This window comes from Eretmochelys imbricata, chromosome 2 (assembly GCF_965152235.1).
Source record: "Eretmochelys imbricata isolate rEreImb1 chromosome 2, rEreImb1.hap1, whole genome shotgun sequence".
NCBI classification, from domain to species: Eukaryota; Metazoa; Chordata; order Testudines; family Cheloniidae; genus Eretmochelys; species Eretmochelys imbricata.
Genome location: NC_135573.1, coordinates 186,526,885 through 186,534,748, shown reverse-complemented (window position 1 = coordinate 186,534,748; position 7,864 = coordinate 186,526,885). Strand labels below are relative to the sequence as shown.

The window sequence follows — 7,864 nt, the reverse complement described above, 5'->3', positions numbered from 1 at the left end:
AAACCATCAATGACTACATACATTAGTGTTAAATACCGTGGCTTGGGGAACATCTGAAACTTCTGACTAACCAGGTGTACGGATTAATGGAAGTGCTATTCTGCGGTGCAGTGTCACTGATACAGAAATTGAGGGAACAGAGGGAGTAATGCTGATGTTAGCTTAATACTTTGTACTCTATTAAAAAGAGTTAAAAAAAACTTTGAGACCTGCTTTACAAATACAAAGCTGTTGATTAGTGCTTACAGGTGCAAAGAGGCAAATTGAGAAGTTAAGTGTGTGATGAACTAACGTAAGAGCACAGGATGGACACACTGTAGATTAGGATAGTTAGGATTTTTGGAAAAAAGGAATTTGGATAACTGGAATTCTACTGTATTATAAAACCTAGATAATAAATTCAGTTGATAGTTACGTGTCTTATACATGTCCATACGTCCCTGAGGACTTCAGTGAGCTGTAGGATTAAAAATAATAATGTTAACAACAGCCTTCCTTTTAAGGAAGCATATTATACATATGAAGCTCAAATTAATAAATTTAAGGACACTGAAATTATAATATTGTCTAAGCTTTTATACGAGTCACTACTATGATGAGTGAGAATTTTAATTGAAAGCTAAGTCCTCCCACCTACAATGTGAAATAATCTATTTACTAAGCTGCCTGAAGTATTTTCTTTCAAAGTCACTGATACTATATCACATCAACTGCATCCCTGAATGGTTGTATTTGGCCCATTGTATTTTACAGGACAGGGTCAACAGCAGAAGAATGTGAGGACTGGGGTGCACATGGAAGAGGTGCTATAGTGACTCTAAAAGACATTGTTGTCTTTGCAAGTCAATAAGAATCATGTATGTATTTGGAATATTTCATGAAGGTATTTCTTGAACTTTTCACCCACAAAAGCGTAGATCACTGGGTTCAGGCAGCAGTGGATGAAGGAGATGGTTTCAGTCACCTGCAGGGACAGGTCTAGGCTTTTGCTCATCTCACAGTCATCTATGATGTGCAGGCTTTGCAAGGAAACCAGAAAAATCACAATGTTGAAGGGCGTCCAGAAGAGGAAAGACACAACTACAACAATGAAAACCAGCTTTAAGCTTGTTTCAGTTCATGCATCTCTGCAGGTTTTACAAGATGTGGGAGTAACAGATCATGAGAGTGCCAAAGGGGATCAGGAAGCCCAATATATTGACTTCAAAATTGATTAAAAGTTTCCAATAGTCCTATTATACTGGTAATAAGAAGCACATTTCATAATGCCATCTTCATTAAATTCTTGGATGAATAAAATATTTGGTACTGAAGCTAAAGTGGCCACTGACCAAACAACGAGGCTTATAACAATGCTGAGCATAGTTGTTCGAACTTTCCGAGCATACACAGCCTGGACGATGGCTAAATACCTGTCTGTGCTCATTAGGGTTATGAAGAATATGCTGCTGTAAAAGCCAATGTAGTAAATTCCATGTATTATTTTACACGTTGGATTTCCAAAAGTCCATTGGCCTGAAGCATAATGAGCCAGAAAGGGCGGGGAGAAAACATAAAGCAGGCCAGAGACGGCGAGGTTCTGCAAATAGACTTCACTCAGCTGGTCAGTTTTTGCAAACTACCAGAACACAGATGAACAAGCTGTTTCCCACCGAGCGGAACATGAACACCACACAATAAAAGACTGGAAAAAATACTGATTCAAAGATCTCAATGTTCTCTGTCCTGCAGGTGGAGCCCCACTTGGAATAGTAATCATAAAAAGTAGACGACTTGTCTCAGTTGAATAATTCATCATGAGGTGACCTGTTCAAGAGCACAGAATTTAATACAACCCAACAATCCTATTGTTTAGTTAGTAATCTAAGCACAATTCTGCCCTGACACCTCACGCAAGTCAACAGGATTGCACAGTCTGTAAAGGGATAGAATTTGGCCCATGAGGACAGGCTAGCCTGTTCAGTTAAAAGAATATTTCACCCTCAAGCCTCACACAACACCTGAACCAAATCAAAGCTTTTTTTGTCGTTTGAAAATATTTGGGTAACTTTTGGGTTTCATTAGATTTATTTTTTGTGAGCATCTCCACTTTCAGTTATTATTGTCAAAATCCCACGAGAAAGGTTGTTCCGCAGTGTTTAATTTGTGCCAAGGCTTGTCAGGGCTGAGCTTCGTCACTTCAGGGCTTGGCAGTTTGTAGCCTCAGCACTTCTGGGCTTCCTCTTTCAGTTATGAAAATAAAAAAATTGCTTGCACCCTAGCACCTAATTGCTTGAGCCTCAGCACCTCTTTCATTGCATATTAAGCACTGCTGTTCCCAAACCATTTCCATGAAAATGAAAAGAGGAAATACTGGGAAGCCCATGAGATAACTTCTAGCAGGGTTTCCTACTCAGTTTTACAAGCGATGCAGAGATGGCGACAGGCTAGCATTGGGGAGACACTGGATTTGTGACTTTCCTGGCTGGTGTGTCAGGGATGTGATGTGTTTCCATGAAAAGGGGAACACCAAGTAGTATGTTAGTGAGCAGAAGAATTTTGAGAGCCTGGTTACCTGGAAAATTGCAATGAGGCCTAAATCCTGTCGCCAGCGCTCAGCCTGAAAGAATGGTACTCATGGAGATTCCCATTCACTGTGCATCCTGTTGAGCAGGTTAAGGAACCAGACTGACTTCATGGTGCATAATTAAAGCACCAATAAAACTGAGGTAGTGAACATGCTGAGCACCCTATTGTTTATCATTTCCTTGTTTCTAAATGATATTCTAAACTATGCCCTCCCACTTTTTACCGGTTGTAAGGCGAGCAACAGGGGGCAGGAGGTGGAGAGGAACAAGTGAGGGATGTGGCCTCCAGGGAAGAGGTGGCGTGAGGGCAGGGCCACAGTTTGGGCGCCTGTGGCCCCCCCACTTTTAGGGAGCTTCTGTCACTCCTGAGTCTGGCTTACCTGTGTGTTAGTATAGTTGAAAGAGATATTAGAGTTATATCAATGTGCTTAGTGTTTCGACTTTATAGAACGCTTGTAGGATGCTGCGTATATTAATCCTACTTACAATATCTTGTTGTGTATCTGAAGTTAACAACAATTCGAGATTGTTGAATAACAGGCTCAAAGATGATCGATCAGAGATTAGTACAGCACTACACAGAATTCAGAAAGAATGGAAATATTACCACCCTTTGATGTGATGATGATTGATGATGAAGAGCTGGCTATGTGTCTCTCCTTCAGCGTAACTGGAGGGACTTGCAGTTTCATTCCCTAACTAAGTTCCAACACCACTGTTATTATATAAGTTTTTAAACAAAGAAATCTCTTTGTCGGAAGAAACATATGTTCTGATGTCATTTCTATACATGCTCAGTTTACCTGATTTATGTTATGTGTGAAGGCATAATTATTTACAGCTGAAAGGACTAACAATTCTATAAGATAATAATAGCTTTCAGTGGCTCTTTCTTCCCCCATAATCATTCTTCCCTATTGATTCCCCAATAGGAAACATCAGCTGTAACAATCATCCCTCATCATATTTCCCAGTTTTATATATGCTTATGTACTCATTATATATATGTGTAAGGGAATGGTTTCCAAGAACATCTGGAGTTCTATAGGTCAAAGAGATTATTAGATACAGTCTAATGCATAGAATTCCTGAAAAGTTATTTATTGGTCAAGGACAGTGGCACAGGAGCCAGCAAACAGAGCTGTAAACAGGGGAGTTTGAGTGGGAGTTTGAAAGGGGAGTTTGCATTGTGGTGCTTGTTTGGAGTTTGTTTTTGCTGTGGGTGGTGGTGTTTTGGTGTGGTTTGTTTCCCAGATTAACAGGATTTAGGTGGGAAGGCTATGACAGATACAGAGGCAGCAGTGGGAGTGACTCATGTAGTGGAAGACACGATGAAGATGACTGGATGTGGAAGCTGCGATATGTACATGATCCTGGAGGGGGTACCTGGTAAGAGTTTTGTCTGCATGAAATGCCATCTGATGGAGCTGATGGAGGAAAAAATCCGAGGTTTGGAGATGCAGGTGGAAAGTCTGGTTGAGTTTAGAAAGGGGTTCAAGCAGATTATGGAGCAAAGACATGAGGTATCTGAAGGGAAAACCTCAGACTTGCAGATGGAAGCAGGACTGAGGAATTCTGAGGGGAGACTGGGTGAGGAAAGTGGTCAGTGGAAGCATGTGACTAAAAGAACCAGGCATAGGAAAAGACGGCCTAGTGAAGGAGAAATAGAGCTCAAGAACAGGTTTGCAGAGGTGGAAAACGAAGAAGGGGCTCAGCAGGCAGTCACTGAAGGTGGAAGGGCAAGGAAGAAGAGAAGAGCAGCTAGTCCTATAGGAAAAGGGGAAGAGTCAATGGAGACTACACCAAATATGAGCCCCAGGAGGATACAGGATGGGTTAAAGAGGATTACAAGAGAGAATAGGAATGGAAAGAACTTGCAGCCAGAGGGAACGGGATAGACTGGAGAATAGCACCGTCACCAGGAAAAGGCAGGTCTATGTGATCGGGGACTCTTTACTGAGAAGAATAGACAGGCCTGTAACCAGAGCTGATCCAGAGACTAGAAGGGTATGCTGTCTTCCAGGTGCTAAGATACGGGATGTAGACCTGAGGTTAAAAAGGATCCTAAAGGGAGCAGGAAAGAATCCCCTAATTATCCTTCATGTGGGAACAAATGATACAGCTAGATTCTCGCTGGAAAGTATTAAGGGAGACTATGCTAGGCTGGGGAAGACGCTTAAGGAAATCGAGGCTCAGGTGATCTTCAGTGGGATTCTGCCTGTTCCTAGAGAAGTGCAACAAAGGTATGACAAGATTATGACTATCAACAGATGGCTTAGGCAGTGGTGCTATAAGGAGGGCTTTGGGATGTATGGCCACTGAGAGGCATTCATGGACAGAGGACAGTTCTCTCAAGATGGACTTCATTTGAGTAGGGAAGGAAATAGACTTCTAGGATGGAGGCTGGCACAACTGATTAAGAGAGCTTTAAACTAGGAATTTGGGGGAGATGGTTGGGAGATGTCCAGGTAATCTCCATGCCGGATTTTAGCATTCAGAGGGAAGAAAACCAAGTAAGAAAGGATACAGCCGTGGGTAGAAGAATGTATATAAGGAGAAAGAGCAGTGTGGATACCAGTCTAATAGGTTATACTGGCTGTAGAATGACCGTGCCTAATAGGGTACAGAATGTGAGTGAGGCCAAACAGCAAAAATTAAGATGTTTGTACACTAATGCAAGGAGCCTAGGTAACAAAATGGAGGAACTAGAGCTACTGGTGCAGGAAGTGAAACCAGATATTATAGGGATAGCAGAAACATGGTGAAACAGTAGTCATGACTGGACTACAGGTATTGAAGGGTATGTGCTGTTTAGGAAAGACCGAAATAAAGGTAAAAGTGGTGGAGTAGCATTGTATATCAATGATGAGGTAGAATGCAAAGAAATAAGAAGCGATGGAATGGATAAGACAGAGTCCGTCTGGGCAAAAATTAAATTGGGGAAGAAAACTATTAGAGCCTCCCCTGTGATAGTACTTGGGGTGTGCTATAGACCGCCGGGATCTAATTTGGATATGGATAGAGCCCTTTTTAATGTTTTTAATGAAGTAAATACTAATGGAAACTGCGTGATCATGGGAGACTTTAACTTCCCAGATATAGACTGGAGGACAAGTGCTAGTAATAATAGGGCTCAGATTTTCCTAGATGCGATAGCTGATGGATTCCTTCAACAAGTAGTTGCTGAACCAACGAGAGGGGATGCCATTTTAGATTTGGTTTTGGTGAGTAGTGAGGACCTCATAGAAGAAATGGTTGTAGGGGATAATCTTGGTTCAAGTGATCATGAGCTAATTCAGTTCAAACTGAACAGAAGGATTAACAAAAATAAATCTGCAACTAGGGGTTTCGATTTCAAAAGGGCTGACTTTCAAAAATTAAGGAAATTAGTTAGGGAAGTGGATTGGACTGAAGAACTTATGGATCTAAAGGCAGAGGAGGCCTGGGATTACTTTAAATCAAAGCTGCAGAAGCTATCGGAAGCCTGCATCCCAAGAAAGGGGAAAAAATTCATACGCAGGAGTTGTAGACCAAGCTGGAGGAGCAAGCATCTCAGAGAGGCGACTAAGAAAAAAGCAGAAAGCATACAGGGAGTGAAAGATGGGAGGGATCAGCAAGGAAAGCTACCTTATTGAGGTCAGAACATGTAGGGATAAAGTCAGACAGGCTAAAAATCAAGTAGAGTTGGACCTTGCAAAGGGAATTAAAACCAATAGTAAAAGGTTCTACAGCCATATAAATAAGAAGAAAACAAAGAAAGAAGAAGTGGGACCGCTAAACACTGAGGATGGAGTGGAGGTCAAGGATAATCTAGGCATGGCCCAATATCTAAACAAATACTTTGGCTCAGTCTTTAATAAGGCTAAAGAGGATCTGAGGGATAATGGTAGCATGACAAATGGGAATGAGGATATGGAGGTAGATATTACCATATCTGAGGTAGAAGCGAAACTCGAACAGCTTAATGGGACTAAATCGGGGGGCCCAGATAATCTTCATCCAAGAATATTAAAGGAATTGGCACATGAAATTGCAAGCCCATTAACAAGAATTTTTAATGAATCTGTAAACTCAGGGGTTGTACCGTATGATTGGAGAATTGCTAACATAGTTCCTATTTTTAAGAAAGGAAAAAAAAGTGATCCAGGTAACTACAGGCCTGTTAGTTTGACATCTGTAGTATGCAAGGTCTTGGACAAATTTTGAAGGAGAAAGTAGTTAAGGACATTGAAGTCAATAGTAAATGGGACAAAATACAACATGGTTTTACAAAAGGTAGATCGTGCCAAACCAACCTGATCTCCTTCTTTGAGAAAGTAACAGATTTTTTAGACAAAGGAAACGCAGTGGATCTAATTTACCTAGATTTCAGTAAGGCATTTGATACCGTGCCACATGGGGAATTATTAGTTAAATTGGAAAAGATGGGGATCAAAATGAAAATTGAAAGGTGGATAAGGAATTGGTTAACAGGGAGACTACAGCGGGTCCTACTGAAAGGTGAACTGTCAGGCTGGAGGGAGGTTACTAGTGGAGTTCCTCAGGGATCAGTTTTGGGACCAATCTTATTTAATCTTTTTATTACTGACCTCGGCACAAAAAGTGGGAGTGTGCTAATAAAGTTTGTGGATGATACAAAGCTGGGAGGTATTGCCAATTTAGAGAAGGACTGGGATATCATACAGGAGGATCTGGATGACCTTGTAAACTGGAGTAATAGTAATAGGATGAAATTTAATAGTGAGAAGTGTAAGGTTATGCATTTAGGGATTAATAACAAGAATTTTAGTTATAAGCTGTGGACACATCAATTAGAAGTAATGGAGGAGGAGAAGGACCTTGGCATATTGGTTGATCATAGGATGACTATGAGCCGCCAATGTGATATGGCCGTGAAAAAAGCTAATGCAGTCTTGGGATGCATCAGGTGAGGTATTTCCAGTAGAGATAAGGAGGTTTTAGTACCGTTATACAAGGCACTGGTGAGACCTCACCTGGAATACTGTGTGCAGTTCTGGTCTCTCATGTTTAAGAAGGATGAATTCAAACTGGAACAGGTACAGAGAAGGGCTACTAGGATGATCTGAGGAATGGAAAGCTTGTCTTATGAAAGATGGAAGGTGACCATAAAAGCACATTTTGCCTTCCCATCTTCCCCACTATCTGAAACTACAAATTTTCAGTCCAAATTGAGGGACTTTCTTAGTCAGGAAGGAAAGACCATGGCTGAATTAAGGACTTTTTTGGGATGTCATTCAGTGCCTCCTCTCACTTTCACTGGGTTGGGGTGGAGGAGT

At 41.3% G+C, this 7,864-nt stretch overlaps 1 pseudogene; it reads right to left on the bottom strand.

Moving 5' to 3' along the window:
• Window positions 1-853: 853 nt before the first annotated feature.
• LOC144260172 (C-C chemokine receptor type 8-like) lies at window positions 854-2,677 on the bottom strand (annotated as a pseudogene).
• Between the last annotated feature and the right edge of the window lie 5,187 nt (window positions 2,678-7,864).